Source organism: Leopardus geoffroyi, chromosome A1 (assembly GCF_018350155.1).
Source record: "Leopardus geoffroyi isolate Oge1 chromosome A1, O.geoffroyi_Oge1_pat1.0, whole genome shotgun sequence".
Taxonomy (NCBI): domain Eukaryota; kingdom Metazoa; phylum Chordata; class Mammalia; order Carnivora; family Felidae; genus Leopardus; species Leopardus geoffroyi.
The window spans coordinates 134,795,435-134,820,198 of record NC_059326.1 but is presented as its reverse complement, the minus strand read 5'-3'; the positions used below and the strand labels follow the sequence as shown (position 1 = coordinate 134,820,198).

At 41.6% G+C, this 24,764-nt stretch overlaps 1 pseudogene; it reads right to left on the bottom strand.

Moving 5' to 3' along the window:
- Positions 1 to 24,263: 24,263 nt before the first annotated feature.
- Positions 24,264 to 24,557, bottom strand: LOC123580201 (annotated as a pseudogene).
- Between the last annotated feature and the right edge of the window lie 207 nt (positions 24,558 to 24,764).

The window sequence follows — 24,764 nt, the reverse complement described above, 5'->3', positions numbered from 1 at the left end:
CCTGGCCCAGCCCAGGCCTATCCCTCCAGTGTTTACAAGAATTCTGCCTTTTTGTCACAATGTCCCTTCAATGAAATGAAGCACTCCCAAACCTCTAACGATTTCAGAAACTGGCCAAGAACAGTCAGTAGAATGGGACCAAAACCACACTACTACTCATTTCTGGCCATGAAATCAACCAGCATTCAGAACATATTATCCTACAACACGGTCAATACCTCCCAACCGGGATTTTATTTATTCTTTTTTTTACAAAACTATCCAAGTATTTGCCCTCATTGAAAAAAAAAATGTGATATGCTAATCTGCAGGCCGAAAAGCATTGTATAATCTTGAGTGTGTGTGAACACTGAGGGTGGTTGGATGGGCTTGTGCTCCTGGGAATACTGATCCTGCTGCTCAACGTCTAGCTGGTTAGGTGTAGATTTTTTTAAGCTGGGGAGTCATCTTTCTAATCTGGGACTCACTGGCATTTATTAAGTACAGGGTGCTTTTGGGGAGGCAGAGTCTAAAAGCTATAGGAAATTTTGTCCCTGTCTTCAAGGGACGCACTCCCCCACCCTCCTTCCACTGTGGCATCCAGACTTACCCTCTTGGCCATCCCAAACCCTCCAACTTAATGCAAGCAGGCCAAAGCTGCACATATAGAAAGCATTATGTGAGGGTTTGAGCATTACTATAATCATCTGTAAAAGCAGTATGCAAACATCTAAAGATTTACTGGAACCATTTGCAAACCATTAATTCCACAAACCTATCGAACTGCTCTGTGTGCTAAGAACAGGGGGAGGATGCACAGATGGCCAGGGCAGACCTCCTTTTAGGAACCTATAATCGAGCAGAGCCAATGAGAAATGTACACAGCCCCATAAATGAGGAAGAAATTCAGATCCCTGAACTACCTGATCCATGTCATTTGGTTACTTCTTACATCCAGTGATCTTTTTTTTTTTTTTTTTTTAGTATTTATTTTTGAGAGAGACAGAGAAAGAGAGACAGAACATGACCAGGGGAGGCGCAGAAAGAGAAGGAGACAGAATCTGAAGCAGACTTCAGGCTCTGAGATGTCAGCACAGAACCTGACATGGGGCTCAGACCCATGGACCATGAGATCATGACCTGAGCTGAAGTTGGATACTCAAGTAACTGAGTCACCCAGGAGCCCCATCCAGTGATCATTTTTATATTTATTCTATCTCGCTGGTTCTCCATTTTATTTGCTTCCTTGGTCCACAAGTATTGGAAGTGACTGACAACAAGAGGGTCCACAAGAAAACCATGACACAATAATACTAGAAAAAAAGAAAAGCACCTCCATAGTCACAGATATCTTCAATCCTGCTGATCCACTCTTTCCAGGAAGTAGCCTCAAGATTCATTCTTTACCACGTCACATGTTTTTTTTTTTTTTTATCTCAATCACCTATTCCTACTGATAAATGTATCCTGGTTCTTACCACCTGGACTGTTACATCCCCTGATATCGTAAACTCTAATTTATCAATTATTGGCCAACTTCCTTCTCTTTTTCTCCCATATCCAAATATGCTTTTTATTCAACCTCATCTCCTTGCTTTAAACACACCAGCTTTTCTATGTTCCTTTCTCTCCCCATTTATCAGCCCTACTCATGTCTTCGCTTCCTTCCTTCCCCAAACTAGACACAAAACACATCACTTCCACCACTGTTTTTCTGCTACACCTGACTCTCCAATTCCCAAACTTGGGTCAACCAAATTATCTGCTGTGTCCTATTTTTATCTGTCACTCAGCTGCCCATTGCTGCCCTAATACATTCAGAATCTCCAAACTCACTTGGTCTTTGGGGTCCTCTGTGTTCTTTGAAAAAAATTTTCTGATCCCTCTCTCATTCTGGGGATGAGATTTTCACTCCTCTTTTCAATGGGGAACACCCCTCTTTGCTCATGGGGAAAATCAAGACCATCGTGTAGGACAACCCTAAAACTCAAGGGCTCCTTTTAGTGAAGTATCTACCTCCTCACCACCCCACCACCTCCTTATATTTAATAGCAGTAGAAGGGAGGTCCCTCCCTGAACAGAGTTTACCCATCTTTGTTTCTCTAAGAGGTTCCCTAGGATTCTAATGTGGGGAGAAATGAGTTTTCAAGTGTCAGATAGAGTCCAAATTTCTACAATTTCTTTAACACCACTTCTTAGGAAACTATGTCCCAACATCTATTCTCATAATAACTGGATCTCACAGCTGCATCTAGGACCTCCTCCAAGCACTCAATATTATCAAATGTGGGGACATGATAAAATCTATGATGACATACAAATGTGCAAAGTTCTTGAATACTCTATTCCATTTTGTATTTTGGAATCTGCATTGCGAATGTACCCAAGATTTATACTTTGTAATTTTTTAAATTTCCTGTTAGTTGTTATCAAACCGGGATTCAAGGGAACAAGGTCCACATTTACCCACACATGAGACAGCCAGGAACAATTTGAAGTCTGTCAATAGTAAACTGATAGGCAGGGAGAGTAAACTCAAGGAAGCTAATAAAAATGGAACTTCAGAAGACCCTCAACAAAAGAAAACTATCTCTAGATACAGGAAGCCCTTCACTCCAAACCCATCAATTTTGAGAACAGTAAGTTGTGTTTATAAATGGGCCTCATCAGGAGTTTCTCAGTGTCATCAGTAAGTCTTTCCTATAAGAATGGTCTTTGGGGCAACAGTGCTCCAAGTGCAACTAGTCTGTAGGTAAAGTCTCAGCCAGCCCACTGCCAAGCTTGGCATTCAGCACGCTGAATCTGGCTTATGGCTGGATTACCCCAGCCATAAGACACAGCTTCGCACTATTTTATAAGGTTCAAAATATTCTCAAACTAAGTCAAATTTCTAAACCATGAGCATCCCCAGGAGATGCATGTAATTCTAAGTTTACTCGATCCGTGCTACCAGGTGTTAGGATGGACACACGATTGCTCAGCAGTGGACCTACCTACCTTGACTAACATCCTCCTGCTTATCTGTTGATATGAATCATGTGAAGGAGTTCTTTCCTTGGCCAGAAAGAACTGAAACATCGGGAAAGAGGAGTTCAATACTTAGGATACACACCTTGGGTGTTTGCTAAACCCCTTGGGAGAAACTCTCATAGAACCAACGTAGCGTGATTCAGGCTAATCACCGGGCAGTCTAAGGGCTGACTCAAATTTTAGATTTTGGTTTACACATCTTTAAACTGAGAAAAATGACAATGTCTACTTATAGAGTAGTTTCCACGGTTGCAAAGCCCTTAGCTTTAAAGACAAAATGTTACGTATAATTTATTGTTTTGGTCATCAAAGACCCCATCCAGTCCCACTTTTAGAAAGAATTTTTGCTATTGGGAAATATAAGCAGGGGTCATTTCTAAGTCTCAGAACATAAAGGGAAGCTATAGCTGCTGGCTGAATATAATGACTTGAAATCAGCAGGCCTAGTCATTTCAACCAAGACCTAACATGAGCAGCCAGTTCTCTGCGGTAGGAAAATCTGAGGACTCCCTGGATCCAGTTACCCACAGAAGAGCCGGGTTCCCAGGAGAGGCTGCAGCTGAAGAAGAACCATAACTGTGCCGAGCAGAGCTGGAAAGGGGCCAGCAGGGAATAACCCAATCTAAACCCTGCAGATGAAAAGGATCTTGGATTAAACAAAGTATGTCTTAATTTGAACGAAAAAGGCATATTATGAATCAAAACATGCCTCTCCATCTAATCAAGTGCCACCATCCTGAACAACCACTGCAGCTCTACGTGGGAGCCCTGCCATCAGATAGCTCTATCTAGAAACACAGCTATATCTGTACTTATAAACCCAAGCGTATCTATAAACACATCTATAGTGATCATCTTTCATTCTGGTCTAGATTTCTAGTATCTCAGTCTATACCCATAAGGAATATAAAGGCTATACACCAAAGTGTTAATACTACTTATCTCTGGGTGTATGTGGTTATGGATATCAAGAAATTTTATACTGGGGCACCTGGGTGGCTCAGTCAGTTAAATGTCTGACATCAGCTCAGGTCATGATCTCACGGTTTGTGCATTCAAGCCCCATGTCGTGCTCTGTGCTGACAGCTCAGATCCTGGAGGCTGCTTTGGATTCTGCGTCTCCCTCTCTCTCTGTGCCCCTCCCTGGCTCACACTCCATCTCTCTCTCTCTCTCAAAAATAAATAAACATTAAAAAAAAATTTTTAAGAAATTTTATATTATTTTTTTGCTGTGTTTTCTGAGAAGTATGTGTTGCAATTATAACAATACAATAATGGAATACTGATTTTGAAAAAGACATTGGAGGGAAAGAAAAGACACTGGGGTGATCTCAGCCTTTGTCACCTTCCCCTTGCCCCTCGTGAGAAGCAGCACTAGGGAGGCATGTCCTGGGGGAAAATCTTGTCAGTGAGGAGGGATCAGACTGGAATAGTTTATGAACAGGAAGCAAAAAACAAAACAAGGAAAAACAAAAACAAAACAAAAATCAAACCCTGCTTGTGGATTCTCAGCTTTTGTACATGGAATTTCATTTCAAGGTTATATCCTATACAATGTGGTGTGTGTGTTTTTTTTTTTTGTTGTTGTTATTTTTGTTTTTTGTTTTTTTTTTTTTACTAAAGTAAAACCAAGAATGTTATGGTTCACCATTCTTGGACACTTCTCTATTCTTCCCATTGTAAAGAACTTTGTTCACATGGTTTCCCTGAAATTAGATGATTAGAAATAGATTTTATATCATGCTTCTTAAAAAGAAAACAGATAAAGGACACCTAAGAAAGAAACTAATTTTAATTTTTCCAATGTAATGCCCACACAAGTAAAGTTGGTATTTCCCTAATAGGCAATTTTAGGTCATGTGTCTCCTGGGCTTCCCAAGTTAGTATTTTGGCAGGGATTCAATCCTAGGAGGCACGGATGGGAAGGAGGAGAAATAGGTGAAGACAGGAAGAAAAATAGGATTTTTTACATCTGTCTGGGCTAATGTACGGTAGAGGATCCTGGACTTGAACCTGAACCTGAGGAGGTTCTAGACTCACAATGGAGAGTGTGTGAGTGTGTGATGGAAAGAGCAGAAAGCCATGGGCTTCACTGTGCTTCTTGTCCTTGGCTCCTCACCTGAAGAGAATCTTCCGATGGCTCCAGGACCATTATTTCTAAAAAAGCATAGTCTTGTTTTCCACATACAGACCTTAGTCCCCAGCAGACATCTATACTTTGCCACCTCATTGGACTGCAAACCACGACAACTGAAACTGATGTGTTTATCTTTCCCCTCCCATGTTTCCTGTCTTGGCAATGACATTACCACTCACCTGGTCACTGTGACTCCCCCTTCTTTCATTCTCTCTATCCACTCACTACATTCAAGCCTGGAAACTACCCTACAGTTTCTCCTCTCTCTCCATCCTGTTTCAGTTGCCTTGGTTCTGGCCCTCATCATTTTTATTCTTGGACCACTTCTAGGCCTAAGCTATTGGCCTTCAATCTGTCTCTATTCTATTCAAGTCTCTTCAATCACATTCGAACTAAACATTATTGTACACCTTTTAAGTGCTAGATGTAGAGTTCCAGATGCTGGATGTACATACAAAGCTTATAAAAATAGGTAACAGCTAATCATCATTAGTCCTTAACTCCATAGCAGATATACACTTTACATGTCTAATACACTGTAATCTTCACAATACCCCAATGAGGTAGCCATCATTATTATGTCATTCTACAGATGATGAAATCTAGGAGTAGAGTGCTTAGATACAACTGCTGAAGGCATATAGCTAGTACTTCTTGGTGCTGGGTGTGGGCCCTGGCTGTTTGACTCTAGAGACTGGGCCTCTGAGGTCTAAGAAGAGAGGTCTCTGGCCTTATAGAGTCACAGAATAGTGGGAAAGGCAACTGATACTCAAATATATACATATTAACTGGCATCAATTTCCTGTGGGAACATGAAACATGATGTGAGGTCAGAGAAGTGTTCTCAAAAGAGATGGCTCTTGACTCAAGCCTTCTATGAGGAACAGGACTCCACCAGGGCACAATAATTGTAACAGAGAACTCTTAAACAGCATTTATACTGGGCACTGTTCTTAGTGCTCTACACATATTGACTAATTTTATCTTTATAATTTTTGGTAAGAGATATGGTTCCCACTGTACAAATGAGAAAACTGAGATTAGGTAGGTTAAGTGATAAGTTCAAAGTCACACAATAATGGAAATGGCAGAGCCAGGATCCCAAACTGGATTTTTGGGTTTTGGGATCAATGCTGTTAACCATTACACTCCCTTGCCTCTCAAGAAAAATGTGGTCAGGGCATTCCAGGCAGAGAAAAAAGTCCAGGCAAAGACATAATGCATGGTATGGAGTGTGGGCAATGACAGGAGATGACCTCTGCTATAGGCCAAATTATACCCACCTAAACATGTTTATATTGAAGTCCCAATCCTTAGTACCTCAAAATGTCCCTGTATTTAGAGTCAGGATATTTGAAGAGGTAATTAAGTTAAAATGAGATAGGGTAAGCCCTCATCCAACATGATTGTTGTCATTATAAGAAAAGATTAGGACCCAAGGAGAAGGCAGCTACATACAAACCAAGGAGAGAGGCCTGGAACAGATCTTTCCCTGAAGGTCTCAGAAGAAACAAATGTTGTGGACACCTTGATCTTGGACTTCTAGCCTCCCTAACTATAAGAAAATAAACTTCTGCTATTAGAGTCATCCAGGCTGTGGTACTTCATTACAGCAGTCCTGAAGATTAATACAAGCCTACAGGGGTAGGCAGGGACATGTGAAATTGGGCCTTGATCTTAGGGGCACTAGAAATGGACCACGGGGTTTTCAACTGTAGTCATATGCTCTGACTGCTGTTTAATTGTGGTCACCCTGGTGGCACTGTGGAGATTAACACTTGAGGCTTGGTGAGGTTCATGTGGAGGTCCATGCAGGGGATAATGAAGGTCTCATCCAAATCAGGAATAGGATGGAGGAGAAGGAAGCAGAAATCATGATGAGAGAGGCAACCACCTGCTTTTCCTTCCAGCCCCCTGAACCTACCTCTACAGCCATCTTGAATTTCCTATCAGTTACCAAACATGCCATGTGCCCCCCACCCCCCATTACCATGTCTCTGTACCTTTGTACATAACACTCTGAGCTGCCTCACATTTACAGATGATTTTAAGACCAGGCTCCAGGGACAACTCCTCTAAGACACTATGTCCAGGTCCGTGTGTCACTGTCTGCTTTACTTCCATAGTATTGTGTATACATCTTTATTTTGACTCTCACCCTCTTGGCTCTGTGACTGTTCCATGTCTGTCTCTCCAATTAGATGGTAAAGTCCTTGAGAGAAGATATAGGCCTCTAATGGACAAAGGTAAGTGCATGACAGATTTTTTCTTTTTTTCTCTTTCTTTCTCTTTCTTTCTTTCTTTCTCTCTCTTTCTTAGAGAGAGAGCAAGGGACAGAGAGATAATCCCACAAGGAGCAGAGAAACACACACACACACACACACAGAGAGAGAGAGAGAGAGAGAGAGAGAGAGAGAGAGAGAGAGAGAGAGAGAGAGAAGCAGGACTCATGGTCACCCAATGCAGGGACTCGAACTCATGAACCCTTAGATCATGACCTGAGCCAAAGTCAGATGCTTAACGACTGAGGCACCCAGGCGCTCACAACAGATCTTGAATGAACAAAATAAAGCCTTAAAAAAGGTACAAAGGACCATACAAATTTAAAGGAGAACCAGATTCTGGTTCCATAAGGTTTCTAAGGATGTGCATCACAAATCAGGCATATAGGAAGAGATGCACTCCTGAAATAGGTCACATGTACCTGTTTGATAGTCCTGCCCTTTTTTCTGCTGGAGAAGCTCAATATACCCAATTTCTCTAGTGGGCTTTAGAGGAAACCACGTTGGGGGCAGCATAGGGGATTCAACATGCTTACTTAACAAAGGATGATAAATGAGTTGAATGATCCTAATGCTCTGTGGCCTCTAATGGAGTTTTCCCTTGTGTAATTTGCTATGTCAGCTTTGGTTTTTAAACTCTCATTTAGATAAGTGTCTAGACTTTATAAAATGACTGTTGCCTCCACAGCCTTCAGATCCATGAGGATGTCTTGGTTACAGCTCTCACAGTCAATCCACAGCAACGGAGGCAAGAACAAATACCAGTCAGAATGTGTGATTATACTCAATGCCGTACTGACTTCTTAGGCACAGTGAGTGGCCCAAATGTATATGGTTCTCAGTGTAGCTCTCTCTCGAATGGTATTTTTCTCTGAAGTTTCATTTTCTCTGTGGGTGATATGAGCATTTCAGTTTAGTTTTGAGGTCATGACAACTAGAGTATAACTAGAGGAGTTGATTTTCATTTTTGGCACAAATTCTTGTTAAATCCATCATCCTCAGAGTCACCATCAAATATCAGATGGTGAAGGTGATGCTATGATGCCCTGTTTACAAAGATGAGGTGACTGACCTCTGTTAGTTTCCTATGACTGCCATAATGAATTAGCACACACTTGGTGGCTTAAAACAGCAGAAAGTAATTCTCAGAGTTCTGGTGGATAGAAGTACAAAGTCAAGGTGTCAACGGGACCAAGTTTCCTCTGAGGGCTCTAGGGCAGATGCGGTTCATTGCCTCTTCCAGCTTCTAGTACCTTCAGGTGTTCCATGGCTCCTGCCCATATAACTCCAATCTCTGCCCTCGTCTTCCCTGGTCCTCTCTTCTCCACTCACATCCTCTGCACAACTTCTTAAAGGACACTTGTCACTGGATTTGGGGTCCACATGGATAATCCAGAGTAATCACCTTAGGGTCCCTACCTAAATTATATTTGCAAAGACCCTTTTTCAAAGTAAGATCACACTTACATGTTTGGGGAGATAGAACATTCAAGTATTGGGGCGCCTGGGTGACTCGGTTGAGTGTCCGACCTCGGGTCAGGTCATGATCTCACGGTCTGTGAGTTCGAGCCCCGCGTCGGGCTCTGTGCTGACAGCTCGGAGCCTGTAGCCTGCCTGAGATTCTGTGTCTCCCTCTCTCTGACCTTCCCCCGTTCATGCAAAGTTTAAAATAAATTTAAAAAAAAAGAACATTCAAGTATCATTGTGGGGACCACCATTCATGTACTACATGATCCAAGGGTAGAAAGTCGTGAGGTTGGTAGAGGTGCTTTCTCAGGAGTGATGACAGGTTTCTACTGATGTACCTACAGCTCTTGCCACTTGGACTCTGAATGTAAAGTTATTAATTTGCACACCCACTAGCCTCAGAGCCAAAAGCCAGCTCTTATCAAGAAATGTCTTCCCTTTGCCCTCCATAAACACGCCTTTAACATGTTTAACTGGCTGACTATGTGAAAAATGGGAATATTTTTTACATAAAAGTCCTAGGTTTCTGGCTTTTCTTGTAACGTCAGAGCTAACAACACTGGGTCCAGATTCTCTCTCAGTAACAAGGCTGTAACTTGTACTGTAGCTGCTCCCTTAGATGGGGTCTGAGTTTGCCACAGTCCCTCACCACCCTATTGCTTATCCAAGCTCCGCTTTACTCATTGGAATTACACTTGACTCTTGAACATGGGTTTGAGCTGCCCGAGTGTATATTATGTATTACATGTATGTTACACATAAAAATTATATGTATATATTATATTTTTATATTTACACATATACATATGGCCATATATTTATGTTATATAATGTAATATTTATATATAACATACATATAATTAATGTAGTATTTCTATATAACATACAAAATAAGTGTTAATTGAGTAGGTTATTGGTAAGGCTTCTGGTCAACAGTAGGCTATGAATAGTTAGGTTTTTGTGGAGTCAAAAGTTATAGGCAGTGTTTTAACTGTGCAGGGTGTTTGACATGGCTAACCTCCCTGTTGTTCAAGGGTCAACAGTAGTTACCTGGCTCCTGAGTTGGCAATCTGTGGCCCATGGGCATGTTTCAAGGGCAGTTAACCATGGGTGAAAATTCAAACAATGACCCTGATTCGTTCTAACCACGGAGCTGAATTCCAGAAACTGTTGTCCAAAGCGTTTGCATAGACAAGGATAATGAGCCATTTTAGATTGCCCCAACGTATCCAGTGGCAGCCAAGATTCACGACCCAAAGATCTACAACTCTATTAGTAGGAGACAGATCCTATAAAGTAATGATCTCACTTCTTTCAGGCCCAGCCTCATGTAAACATTATTTATAATCTTGAATTTTGCAGGCCCAACTTAACTCCAGAAGACTTGCTCACAGCCTTGTGCACCAAACATTTTGTCTATTTTATAATACTTGTTACATAATATGATGAATATTTTCCTGCTCATGGTAAAATTTGTTTATTGAGCTTATACCCACAGAGCTTAGCTGAGTTAACCTCTCAGCATTTTATTACCCAACACCTTTTTTCTAAGGGCACACAGGGGGGAAAGTAAAAAGAAAACTGTATTTTCAGCAGGAGTGGATTTAACAGACATCCACTACTTTTGCTTCCACTCTGGAGTCCAGATCATACAGAGCTAGGAATGGCCATGAAATAAAGAAATATACAGAGACCTTCAACGTGCAAGACTCATTTATTATTTGCAATTAGACTGACAGTTGGCAGTGAGTAATTAAGGAAACACTGACCTAGCTAGTGTTCCTACAGAGGTATTTTCTCTGGCATTAGCTGTCCTTGCACAAATTTCCCCATGCCATTCTCAGTTTTAAAAACTGCTATGATTTCTGCCTGTAACATGGAGATATATTTTCATGTGTACTATTCTCATGAACAAAATTGAATTTCCTTCATATATTTTGTGCTTCTTTAAATACATTTCAATAGAATAAATTCAAGATTCTTGAAAAAATATCGCACACACACACACACACACACACACACACACACAGAACACACTTCCTACTGGGTCAAACCTGTGCCATCTTTCTTCATTAGCACTGACTAATGAGTTGACTTACTTTAGCAGAGACAATCTAGGTAAAATGACGGATTAAGTGGCAAATTGAACACACACAATGGCAACATTCAGGGTATACATAAAAGCCATCACTTTTCAAAACCTCAACCAAAGTAGATTCCACGGAAGTAGGGGTGGGAATGGCAACGGACTGGTTTATAATGTATGAGAAAACAATCTGCTTTGGTATTCTATGGAAGATAAATTATTTTTTAGTATATAAGATACAGAAAGAGATCACTTTAAGAATGATTAAATAGTATCTCTTGTCTATCAACTGATGAATGGATAAAGAAGATGCGGTATATATACACCATGGAATGTTATTCAGCTATAAAAAAGAACGAAATCTTCCTATCTGCAACGACGTGGATGGAACTAGAAAGTATAATGCTAAGCAAAATAAGGCAGTCAGAAAAAGAGTTAAGACCATACTGATTTCACTCATTATGTGGAATCAAAGAAATAAATGTACAGAGGGAAGAAAAAAGAGAGACAAACCACGAACTAGACTCTTAACTATAGAGAACTGATGGGGACCAGAGCAGCGATGGGGAGATGGGGTGAAGTAGATGACAGGGATTAGGAAATGCACTTGTGATGAGCACCGGGTGATGTACAGAACCGTTGAATGATTATACTGTGCACCTGAAACTACTAAAACACTGTGTTAACTAACTGGCATCAAAATAAAACCTTCCAAAAAGAAATTAATAGCCCTCTTATAAGAGACATCTCACAGTCTACCTCATTAATAATATAATAAGGAGTGTAGCTGCCCACTTTGATAATTCACCAAAGGAATTCTACCCATTTCATTGAAAATGCTTTGGAGGAAATTCTTCTAACTAAAATAAGACAAAATTTACCCTTGATCTTTTATTTGAAACATTCAAGAGCTGAATGGTAGAGGGCTGTCACTGATTCTTTGAAGAATGCCTCCAGATTTCTCTCTCGAGACTTATGTGAACCATGCTTATCGACGACCATGGAGACACTGCGTAAAGTGAGCAGCAGGCTGAGGAAGGGAAGTGCTGATTAGTGAGGCCTGCTGGCTGTAACCCTCCATCCCGGACATCTGTCACTGGTTTTTATGAGTAATGAATTTTGTTCCTATAAATTGCTCTGAAAGAGTTACACAGTCAGAAGCGTAATTAGTGATGATAAATAGCTATTCGCGAGGCTACTGCAGTTCAGTCAATCTTAATTTTTCAAACTGTTGCTTCTCTACAGAGCAAATGGACATAGCCATGAAGTGCTGGCAAAGCAAGGTTGACTAAGCAAAGAATGATAAGGAAATGAGTTTACAAAATGCATATTCCATTACATAGGGGCCATAACGTCACAGTTACTTGTTCATTCATTTCTCCTAATAATCTTGAATCATAAGCTCTTGAGGTAGCGAAATATCCTCACTGAGAACACATTTTAATCTCAAAATAAGCCAGGTGGTTCTTCAATGTCTCCAGGAATTTTTTTTCATTCTTTAAGTTACAAGAAGATAATTACTATTATCGCCACTGATACGACATGTGTTTAACAAGCATCTAAGGAGCATCTGATACTGTGGAAAACTCAGGGAAGAGGAGGAAGAGCTCATATGACATAACCTCAGCCTCAGGGATCTTGGGGTCCAGTTGATGTGGTGACATGACAGTAAAGCACCAAAATGGCAACATTAGTGGCTACGGAGTCAGGACTGTCCCAAATAGTGAATGTCAGGATGACCCCAAGCACTGAGGGTGTCCAGTGTCAGTGTGATACACACATATGGGGAAAGCACCTTAATGAAGTGAGATACAAGTCCAAAAAATTTTGCAAGAGGGAGGTTTGATGTAAAGCATCGCGGTGGACTCTATGGACTTTGCAAAGCAGTTCACCTGGGGAAGTCACTAAGCATCTCAAGGGGTTGTTCTGAGTCCTTAATGAGACAGCAAACAAATCGTGATCAGCATGATTAGCTTGGTGTCTGCCCTACTCTGGTAATTATTATTATATTCCCGATTTTATTACCCCTAGTTTTAACAACAGTTGCAGAATGTGCTCAATTACTAAAGTAATTTACTTTGTGATGCATATTGTAAATAAGAGCCATGTGAAAAATAATTAGATACGTTGACTTCCCTGCCGTGCCCCCCGCCCCAACTGTAGCATGAAATGCCTGCTTGGACCCTTTTATGGTTCTTTCCCCTATGAATTTTCATAAGTTGAACTCCTAGAATGGCTCTCTGGTGAATCATTACTAGATGGATAAAGCTTTTTAATTTGGGTGCATACTTGATTTGACAGCTACCAAGTCTGGCCAGGTCCCAGATTTGCAGATTGATAAATTAACAGCCTCTCAGCCTGTCTGTTTTTGTTCCCCACCCCACCCCCCCACCCTGAGATTTGAAGGCCCATGATGTGAGCAATTTTTCCAAACTTATGGCATCTTTCCGGCACAAATCGTTGTCCCCGGAGGCTAGTAACTGGCCTCAGTTGTTACAAGAAGGATCCTTTAACAACACCTTTCAATAAAGCTACAGAACGCAGAGCAGTTTTGACTTTGGCACACACAGCCTGTCCAGCTAAGCATGTCTTTCTCTGGTCTTCCCCACTAGGCAAGGGGATTCAGCAAGGGAGGTAGCTTAAGACCTAGAGAGGGAGGGATTATTGCAGGGAGCCCAAAAGCAATGAACACAGAATAGAAACAGGGACACCTCGATGAGGAGGGTGGTTCTGCGGCCTTCACAGCCTTCTCCTCCACCTCTTTGAACTATTTCGTCTCTTGCACAGGCATCTCAACCCGCAACCCCACAGCATACAGGTGGCCTATCAGCTCTAGACAGGGCTCTGCCAGTATTACAACACTGGTTTACACACACCGGCCAAACTTGCCTCATCAGCTCAAGTCTGGTGCCAGCAAGCCTGCAGATGTGGCTCCCTTTCCTGTTGCCCAAATTTTCCTGCTTATAAGACTCAACTGAGACACTCGTAAAAAACGCAGATTCTAAGGCTCCTTCACTGGAACTTCGAAGGCAGAGCCCAGGGATCTGGCTTATTCACACACCTCAGGAGGTTCTTAGGATCTGGCAGAGCAGTAAAACACTGCTCTGGTCTTCCTAGGGGTACCTACTGTATCTTGCAGGAGAGACCGGACGTCAGTGGGTATGTTTCACCTATGTTCAGCCATGGCTCCGACCACAGAGTCAGGGGCCTTGAGGTGTTTTTCCAAAAGCATCAAAGCCTCCATCTAGTTTCCAGGCACTTAAACCATGTGAGAGGTAATGTTTTTAATACTCATCTAAAAGCCTATAAAGAAGGAAAATTCCAAATCCCAGTTGCCCTCTTAATTAAGCACCTGGACAATTTTGCATCAATAGTGAAAACTTCTTAGAAAATCACTGAGGAGGGAGGGAGGGATAGTCAACTATTTGTTGAGGGAGCCAGAGAGTGAATAAAGTAGCTGTTTTTTGAATATCACTGTTGGCTCAAGCCTCACTTGTGTACATTTGTAAACTAAGCATGCATTTTTCAAGATCCATTGTTGCTTTAAGAATGTTTAACCTTGGGGCACCTGGGTGGCCCAGTCGGTTAAGCGTCCAACTTCGGCTCAGGTCATGATCTCGCGGTTCATGAGTTTGGGCCCCGGGTCGGGCTCTGTGCTGACAGCTCGGAGCCTGGAGCCTGCTTCAGATTCTGTGTCTCCCTCTCTCTCTGTCCTTCCCCTGCTCTCACTCTGTCTTGCTCTCCCTCAAAAATAAAAACATTAAAAAAAAAAAAAAGAGTAACCTCGTGTATGTTCTGAAATGTTCATAATAAAAAATAAAAGATTATCTAAAACCACTTTTCTCATCAAACTTTGTTGGTGCATTTAGAGATATAAGATATATGTAATCATAATGTTCTTTCAAGCCTTACTGTAAATTATCTGACCCTCACTTCTCCTGGATATGTTCAGAAAAAAAGCATTTCCATCACTTTAGTAATTGTACATAGATAGACTTTATGCCCGGAAATATGTTTTCTCCTTACTGGTAACTTGGCTGAGCCATCCTGTAAATTAAAGCCCAGTACATATTTAAAAGACAAAAACCATGGGATACTAAGATTTTTTTAATTAAAAAATTTAGATATAAATAAGGTCTGTAGATTTGATAATAGTGATGTATCAATGGCTGGGTTTTGATCACTACTGTGATTACGTAAGATGCTGACACCTGTGGAAAGTGTGTGAAGGGTATAGAGAAATTCTTTACCCTGTTTTAACAACGTTCGAAGGTCTCAAACTATTTCAAAATAAAAAGCTAATGAGTAATTTAAAATTAGATGGGATTCAAATTCATATATTCACCACTTAGACTGCATACATGGCAACATTATCTTACTTGCCTTTTTAATTTTTATTATTTTTTTAATGTTTACTTTTGAGAGAGAGATAGGGAGTGTGAGTGGGGGAAGGGCAGAGAGAGAGGGAGACACAGAATCCGAAGCAGGCTCCAGGCTCTGAGCTGTTAACATAGAGTGTCACTGGGGCTCGAACTCATGAACCATGAGATCATGACTTGAGCCGAAGTGGGACCCTTAACCGACTGAGCCACCCAGGTGCCCCACCTTGCCTTTGTTTTTTTTTAAGGAAAAACATTAAACATATCAATCTTCTCTTTCATCACTCTGTACTCCCACTAGCAGTGAGCAGAAGCTCCTGTTTTTCTTCTTCTTCTTCTCCAATACTTGGTATTTTAAGACTTTTTAGTTATTTCCAGCATCAAGTGTAAAGAACAGAATTTTACTCTCACCACTTCTAAGACAGATCGAACTTCTTTGAGTGGCTGATTGGCCACTCGGATTTTCTGTTCTTCATAATGTTCATATTCTTTGTTGGTTGGTATCTTACTATATTTGTTTTCTTCTTTAATTTTATGTTTATTTTTGAGAGAGAGGGAGAGAGAGAGCGTGCATATGAGGAGGGGAGGGGCAGAAGGAGAGGGAGACTGAATCTAAAGCAGGCTCCAGGCTCTGAGCTGTCAGCACAGAGCCCGACGTGGGGCCCAAACTCACGGACAGCGAGATCATGAACTGAGCTGAAGTTGGGACACTTAACCAACTGAGCCACCCAGGCGCCCGTTTTTCTTAACGATATGGTAGCTCTCAGTGTAATCTGCAAAGTAGCCTTTACTTACAATATGCTTGCAAATATCTTTCATCACTTCATAGCTTGCCCGTTTATGTTGTCTCTTGTCGGACAGATATTTTGTATTTTAACAAAGTCACAGGTTTCCATCTTTTTCTTTTGTTTTTAGTATCTTATATATTTCCACTTTCCTCAGTATCATGATAGCTTGATATTTTGCTCCAAAAGTTTTGCTTTTAACACAAGTTTTCATCTTCACAGAACTTACGTCTGTTACTATTTTAGAGGCTGGAATCTATTTTTATTCACTTGTTCCACTTTATTTAATGATTTATCCTTTTCCAACAGACTTTTAATGCCACATTTTATAACAAGTTTTCATATATGCTTGGATCTATTTTTGATTCTCTGAGCTGTTCCTTATTTGTCTATTCCTACACAAATATGTCACTTTTACTTTACCATAACTTTAAAATAAGTCTTATAATCTCGCAGATCAAGAGTTTTTTTTTCTTCAGAATCATTTGGTGTTTCTGACTCTTTAATCTTGTGTATGTATTTTGCATTCATCGCCAGATGACAAACATTTTAAGTTTTCTTAATTGGAACATTATTGAATTGGCAGATAATTTTGGAGAAATTGACTTTATGACATTGTGCCTTTTTATCCACAAATATGGCATAATTCTCCACTTACAGATCCTTCTACGTTCTTCACTAGTATTTTAACTTTCTCTATAACTATCTTACACAGATTAAGTTAGATTTATTTCTGAACAGCTTGTAAGTTTTATTGCTTTTGTCAATGAGTTTCTTACCTTTTATTTGGCTATTGACACTGTGTAGAAACACTATTGACTTTGGTACAGTAATCTTATACCCAGGACCTTATTGAACTTTCTTATTAAAAATCCCAGATTTTTAATGAGTGGCTCAGTCAGATAAGTGCCCAACTTCGGCTCAGGTCATGATCTCATGGTTTGTGAGTTTGAGTTCCGCACCGGGCTCTGTGCTGACAGCTCAGAGCCTGGAGCCTGATTCGGATTCTGTGTCTCCCTCTCTCTCTCTCTTCCTCCCCTGCTTGTGCTGTCTCAAAAGTAAATAAACGTTAAAAAAATTAAAAAAAAATAATTCTAGGTTCCCAACTCTTACTGCTCACTGAAAAATAAACTAGTTCGGGTTGAAAATCACAGGAGAATTTTTGGTGACAACCAGGAATGTGCTGGGACTCCTTCTCACCAAATGTAAGTAGCTCCCACTCCTTTCTTAAATCCGACATGTGGGATTTAAGAAGCCTAATAAAATATGTCCTCACGAGTCTATAGTTCTAAGTGGACCGGCACTCCTGCCTTCCCATGGGAAATGTAAAGGGGGTGGCTGAGCAAAGGAGGGGTGGCCATATTGGCAGCCTGGACCATTGGAATTGGTCGGGGCAGAGGCTGGTGGGATGGTTCTTGGGATCAGGTACAGTTCAGTAGGAGAGAATGCTGTATGCTCATCACAGGATTTGTTTAAGAGTACTGCCTTGATGGGTCAAAGATTCCAACAGGAGTAAAATGTCAGACATCCAGAAAATGAAGAAGGAGCTATATGAGCAGTTGGACTGGCATTCCTCTAGGGAATTACAAGTGAGAAATCTGGTAATGGGGGAGGGGCTGCAAACAACCACAAATGTACCTTTGAGAGATAGTCAGCCTTTAACCCATAGCTACAGAAAACTAAGGTCAGATTGTTGCCAGTTAGGCAAGACATTTCTTGCCACTGTAGCTCTGCTTCCGCCTTTTGGCCCTGGAGTGCAGGGGTCAGAAACCACAGCTAGCAAGACAAGGGAGGTGGAGTAAAGGGGAAGTTTGGGAAAAGGGAGGAAGGTTAAACTCCTCTTCCCTTACCACCTCTAGAGGCTGCTAATCTGTATCATGTAGGCTTTGAGAAAAGAAAACTGTGTCATGAAGTTTCAATTTCAGCTGTTGCATTGGCCTGGAGATGCTATTACCGATGGCAGGGACTTACTCCCATGAGACCTGCTGGTCTGATGTAACTGTGGCATGACATAATATGGGAGGTACTATACTGCAGAGGTTAGATACTGGGCTTGGAAGCCAGACTGCTGAGTCCTAGCTTTGTCATTCGTCAGATGTCTAAACTTTCTGTTTCAGTTTTTCCCTTTGTAAAGCATGTAATTGTGTTGTTATGAGCATTCAATCAGTTAATATATTCAGAAGTGCCTAAAGCAGTGTCTGCCCTTTTGTAAATGCGTAACACTTACTGTAAGCAGGCAGTAAATGTTAGCGAGCATGATTACAATAGCTTTATTTATAATTAGCTGTAAAAGTCGTCTGTTAACACATACAGTAAAGTTCAGGTTTGAGAGACACAATACGCTTATGGAAGGTATTTGAGGGTTTGTGAGCAGTTTTAAGGAAATTTAACTCAATTATTTTTCAATGTCATGGTTTACCTGCCTGGCAAGAAATTTCAAAATATTTTTCAAATATGAGAACACATTTTTTTTCTCCTCAAAAAATGAAGACTGAGCCCTTACATGGAGATGGTGCCGAAAGCAAAGAAGGAAAGTTAGCTGTGCGATGCCCTGCTCCTCCCGAAGCTGAGGCCAAGGCAAAGGCTTTGAGGGTCAAGAAGGCAGCACTGGAAGATGTCCACAGCAACACCAGCAACAGAAGTCCACAGATCACCCCCCCGGCAGTCCAAGACACTGCTGCCCAAGGATCCTTGAAAGAATGCTCCAAGGAGAAACGAGCTCGATGACTAGGACCCAATTCCCCTTGACCATCAAGTGGGTCACAGAGGCGGACGACGTGTGTGTTCACTGTGGATGTCCCGGCTAATGAGCACCTGATCGTCCAGCCTGCAAAGAGGCTGTAGGACACTGAGGCGGCCAAGGTCAACACTCTGAGCAGGACTGATGGAGAGAAGAAGGTGTGTGTTCCACCGTCCCGTGACCAGAAGATGCTTTCTCTGTGATCAGCAAACTTGGGATCATGTCAGTCCAGATGGCTAATTCTAAATATAATAAATTTTTCTCCAGGGAGAAAGAAGGCTGATCATACCTCTAACTGAATGCCACCCGTATTGTTGAAAATTTCACAAAACCAGGAGGGGTAGCCTCTACAAAAACTCATGCCAGGTGAGTTCAGATCTGCTGTACCTTTGCTATTTAGCAAAACTTTTTTTTTTTTTTTCCATTTCCCTACCTCTTGTCAACTGTGTACTGATTTCACACCCTCCATCAAATCCCCATCTTGATCTCAAGACTATCCACTGACAACCCAGAGAACTCCAACTCCCTGACTGTTCCCCAACCCTTTTCCTATTCCTCTGATCCCATTTCCATAATAATAATAATTTAAGAGTAGGCAATGATAATAGTGTCCTTCCTTCTTTCCGAAGTGAACTTTCCATTCCAAGTGCTAATTTCTGTTGACTACTACCTACTCCATTAATTACCCTCTTCCAATTTCATCTTCAAATTTTCCTCTTAAAATTTTTTACCCCCCCCATAGTATATCAGAATTCCCACACTAAATCAAAAGGAAGAAAAACATATTAGAAGCTGAAATCCCTAACAATGAGCCAAAATATTTCCTGTTAAATAATAACCCTTTTTAACCAGTAAGAGTGCTATGAGCAGGAGGTGAGAGGAAGAGGCTAAGGTGGTAGAGAAACATGTGTAACTAACACAAAATAAACATACTTCGTGATTTTTTTCAAAATCTATTATGTCAGTTAGCCATGTAGTGTCTCCTTAATCAACTCATAGAGAGCTGGGATATCCTGGCCAATCTTGTATAGTTTGCATTCCTCTATACACTCCCCAGTTGTTTTGTTTTGGTTTTGTACACAGCTACTGAACTATGCTTAAAATGTAATAAATAGCATCTATTTAATAGTACATAATGTGGTAAGTTTTGATAGGCACATACACCTGTGAAACTATCTCCATGACTAAGTTAATCAACTGTGCCCTTGGGCTCCCACACAACTGATTAGCTTTGTCACATTTGATCAGTTCACATTTTCTGTAATTCCATACAAATGTGACAAGTACTTTTGTCTGGCTTCTTGCACTCTGCTTAATTATGTTGGGATTCCACACATAATTGCATCGTATCAATAGCTCATTCCTTGCTCTTGCTGAGTAGTGTTCCAATGCACGGATGTACCACAGTTTGCTTACCCATTTACCTGTGAATGGAAATGCAGGTTGTTGAGATGTTTATTGTAACCAAGTGCTATGAACATTCTGCTGTGGGTCTTTGTATGGACTTAGGCTTTCATTTCTCTCGGATAAACACGTAGGGGATAAAATGGCTGGTGTATGTTTAAGTTTTTAGGGAACCGCCAAACCATTTTCCCAAGGGTGTACCACTCTGAATGTTTAAACATTTCAAATATCTTTTTATCCCCCTAACTTATCCGACTGCAAAATATGAGAGGTTCAATGCTGTTCATAGTACACAAGGTAAGGCTTTTAAGAAAGATGATGTTTCATCACCTAGGTCTTTGCTCAAATCCTAGGAATATAATCCCCTGTGTCTGCTTTGCTCAACAAGACAGTTCGAGTATTCAACAACGTGAGGACATGCGCCAAAGAGAAATGCATTCGCCAACCAAATAACAGCTGTCCTTGGAGGGCTGCTGATTAACCAGCAGGGTTTTGATAGCAGTACAGCCTAAGCAAGGTGGCCCTGTGCCAGGAGCCTAACTATCTCATTCATTTTAATGGTTTTGGCAACATGGAACTACTCATGTCATCTTATTTTGATGAAGCTTTCAATTTTCATTACCCCTTTGGGAAATCAATTTCAAATAAGCTGCCGATGGCACGGTGTGTGTGTGTGTGAATATCCATGTCTATATACACACATGTATTTGCACACAGTTACAGATATAAACCTAGACATCTTCTCTTGCTCTATGAAGACGGAGGTCAGGGTAGTGACATGTATTGTGACATTTCTCACTTTTAGGTTACTAAACCCAGTGAGAAATCTGTGGCATTGACTTAGCAAGCATCCCGAGCTGGGCCAAGGACAAGCAGGTCCGTGTGGATTGGTCAGAGAAGCCAGATCAACTCTGGCCTAATGTGGAGGGGGAGGGCTCGGGGTGGGGACAGACCCTGAGGGAGCACGAAAGGTGCCAGGGAGGCAGCTGCATGCAGACGGCGATCATTCCAGTAACTCTCTGCTGCTGTCATCACCATTCATCCAAGTGAAAAAGAAATTCTCCTTTAAAGATGGCACTTTGGGGGAGTTGCTGACTTCCTCCATTTTTTTCTGCTGTGATCCTGTCCACCACACTGTTTAATACGTTGGAGCGCATAGCATCAACCTATGACGCGATGCACTTCAGGGCATCCAAGCTACATAGAGATGTGTTAAGTTATAGTTCAGCACAGCTTCAACTACTAACTGTTTTTTTGGGCCAGGGCCTCCCTATTCTCCGTCCCTCCAATGCCAGGTTCTTTCTCTAGACTTGATTTCCAAGGCTCCTTCATTTTCAGCCCAAACCAAGGCAGGGATCCACCTTAGGGGATCATGGTTTTTTTTGTCCTCTGGTTCTTTGGGAAGCACTGATTGTCAGGGTGAAAAGGTCTCCTCGCACTGACCTCGACCTGATCTCTGAGACAAAGGGGAACTTTCCCCTGTCCTTTCTGGGCACCACTTTGGGTGACTCTTCACAGTTAACAACTCTCATGTTTCCTCCAATCCCCTGATTCTTCCTAAATTCCATCCTGTACCTTATCTTGGAGAAATTCTTAATTCCCATTAACTTACACCCTTCTCTTCTTTCAGGAAGCAGGCTCTATGCTGCGTCTCCTCAGATAGCATCATCACATCATAAACTCAGCAGCTGTACGCAAACACGGAGGAGGAGGAGTATTGCCCTGAACTTCTTTTCTGCAAAGGACATAGGCTTTTAAGTTCAGAAGGCTGAATTCATTTACTAACTGGCTAACTCTGGGCGAGTTACATTCAGCTACAGTTTCCTTACCTGAAAAATGGGGCAGCAACAACTATCTTTCAGGGTTGTATATGAAGGTCAGGTGGGAACTTATGTGCAAAATTACTCTGAGACATGAATTCCTTTTACACATGTGCTCGGGGAGGAGCGGTCATCCACAGAAGTGTCAGGCTCGATTTGAATCCTGACTGTGGTAATAGCTACGATCCTGAACAACTTGCTTCATTCTCAGACTTTCAATTGCTTCATCTGTATAATTAGGATAATGATATATACAAGTCTTGTAAGGAATAAATGACACTGTGCCTATGTCAATGCCTAGAGCCTGCTAGGAGGCTTGCATAGATATGACAGAGATTCAAAGATTAGTGTAATTAGAGATTTTGAAATATCAAGACTTCCTAGAATCCCCATTCTGTAAGCAGAGAATCTAGGTCTTTCGGTCTTACCTTCCTGGTAATTTTCAGATCCAGACTATAGGCAAAACAATCAGGAGAAAGGCTACTTTCTATCTACTTCTGAACTAGCAACAAGTGAATAGGAGTGTGAAAATGACTCTCTAAACTTTGAATTCAAAACAGCCATTGAAGGAAATGCTAAATGTCTAACATGAACTTGAGGGAGCCAGGGGCCCTAAAGCCTTACTCTTCTGTTATTCATGCTTGATTGGCTCCCTTTCCAATTGGAAAGGACTTTCATCCCTTCTCCTGTTTCCACACTTGGAACTTTGCTCTCACGTCACTGGAAAGAAGAGAAGTCAGGTAGCCTGAGTTCCTCCAGTTTCTTAACTTCCACCTTGTCTTGTCCACCTGCCCCCAGCCTGCCCTCCCTCCTCTTGTCTCCATATGGCTGATACCCCCAACTGCAGGCCCACTGTCTGTCTCACCCATCTTATGCGACTTGAGACTAAGTTCTCAAGTCTTAAATTCCTTTCTACCATTTGTCCTTGCTGTCTTCTCCCTTCTGTGCACAGCCATTTTCTGATTTCTCTCATTATAAAACTGCTGTCCACTGACACTGCCTGTCCTTCAAACTGTGCCCTCCCTGCACAAGGAAGCAAATGCTTCCTTGAATAACCTATGCATATCTGCTCCACCTCTCGCTCTCTTCCTCAAAGGTGGGTTGCACCTCTCCTCTACCGGTACCATTTCCCACCTCCTGAGCCCTGGTAAGACACAGGTCTCATGTGGGATTCCAGCTGCCTGGACCCTTCTCTCACCTGTGATGCGGCAGAACCAGCCTTCACTTTGGAAACTCCTCTCACTTCCTCTAGCACATCCCTCTGCAGTGGCTTCCTCCCTACTTTTCTCATCATTATTTCGCAGTCCTCTTCATGGACACCTCTACCTCTGCCAACACCTCCAGATTGGGTTTGCCTGACTCTGTCCCTTGCCCTCCAGTTCTTCCTAGTTTATGCACATCCCTTAGCGATCTCATGTACTCGGGGCTAGCTACATCATGTGAGGCCTAGCATGCACTGAAAAGGCAGGGTTGTTTGCTCAACAGTTATTCAAGATGGCAGGAGCAGAGCATGAAACCAAGGGTGGGCCCTTTGCAACAGCACAAGTCATGTGTCAACTCTGGAGCTTCCAAATACATAGTGTTTCGCCAAACGGTATTTCCAGCCAAGAACTTTTTCCTGAGCTTTAGGCTTAAACACTATTCTGCATGAACATCACTCCAGGTAGATTTTGTTTAAATCCTGGTGCTTTTACTTACTAGCTGTACGGTTCTGGTAAAGGCATTTTCTCTGAGCTTCAGGGACTCAATGTAAAATCTGCAAGTTTTTGCAGGTATCAAGCTGATGATTCAATAATAGAGGTTAATAATATATCCTATAAACAGCTATAAACTGTACACATTCATAAAATACAAAAAGCCCTGAAGCAGGAAAAGTTGGTAGCTGTTGTAACATCAGGGCTGGCTGGTTTCCAATCATTTGGAAATTGTGCAAATTAGGACAAACAGGTAGCAACCTTGGAAAGAGCTTGGGAGTAACTTTTTTTTTTTTTTTTTAAATAAAAACAACGCCACAGCATTTATTTTCATCTGGTAATAACATAAAAGTAATCAAAACAATATGAACAAATGTTTCAGAACTACACTCCCAACAAACACCACATTAAAAAAAAAAAAAAACTATACTGCCTTCTCAAGAATTTCGCACTTCACTGATCATTTCGAGTTGGAGACACTTTGGAGCAGGGTAATATCTCCTTTTATCATGATTTTACCCGGTTGTTTTCTTGACTTTTACAATCAGTCCCTTCTATATCACCTAATAGGAGGTTTATACACTCATTAAAACCAGTAATATGGCCCTCTAACCACATATTCCCTCATAAAGCCACACCTGAATCTGAGATTTCTCAACCATCGGAGTATGACGGTTGCTGGGCTGCACCATCAGCTTTTGACTTTCTGGCCCTGGCCACGGCACACCACAGAGGAAGCTGACAAACACCACATTAACCTGCACACTACTCCAGAAAGCAAATCAAGCTGGAAATAATTGTTGCCCACAAGCAGTATTTTAAAAACATGTGCAACATCGTATTTCAGTGAAAGAACAAGGACGATGAGGGCGAGTTCACCTAGCAGAGATCTAGTCACTCTGGCTCTAAGAACTTGACATCCTACTTTGAGCTGGTGGCCAGGCTCCAACCTCAAAGGCAA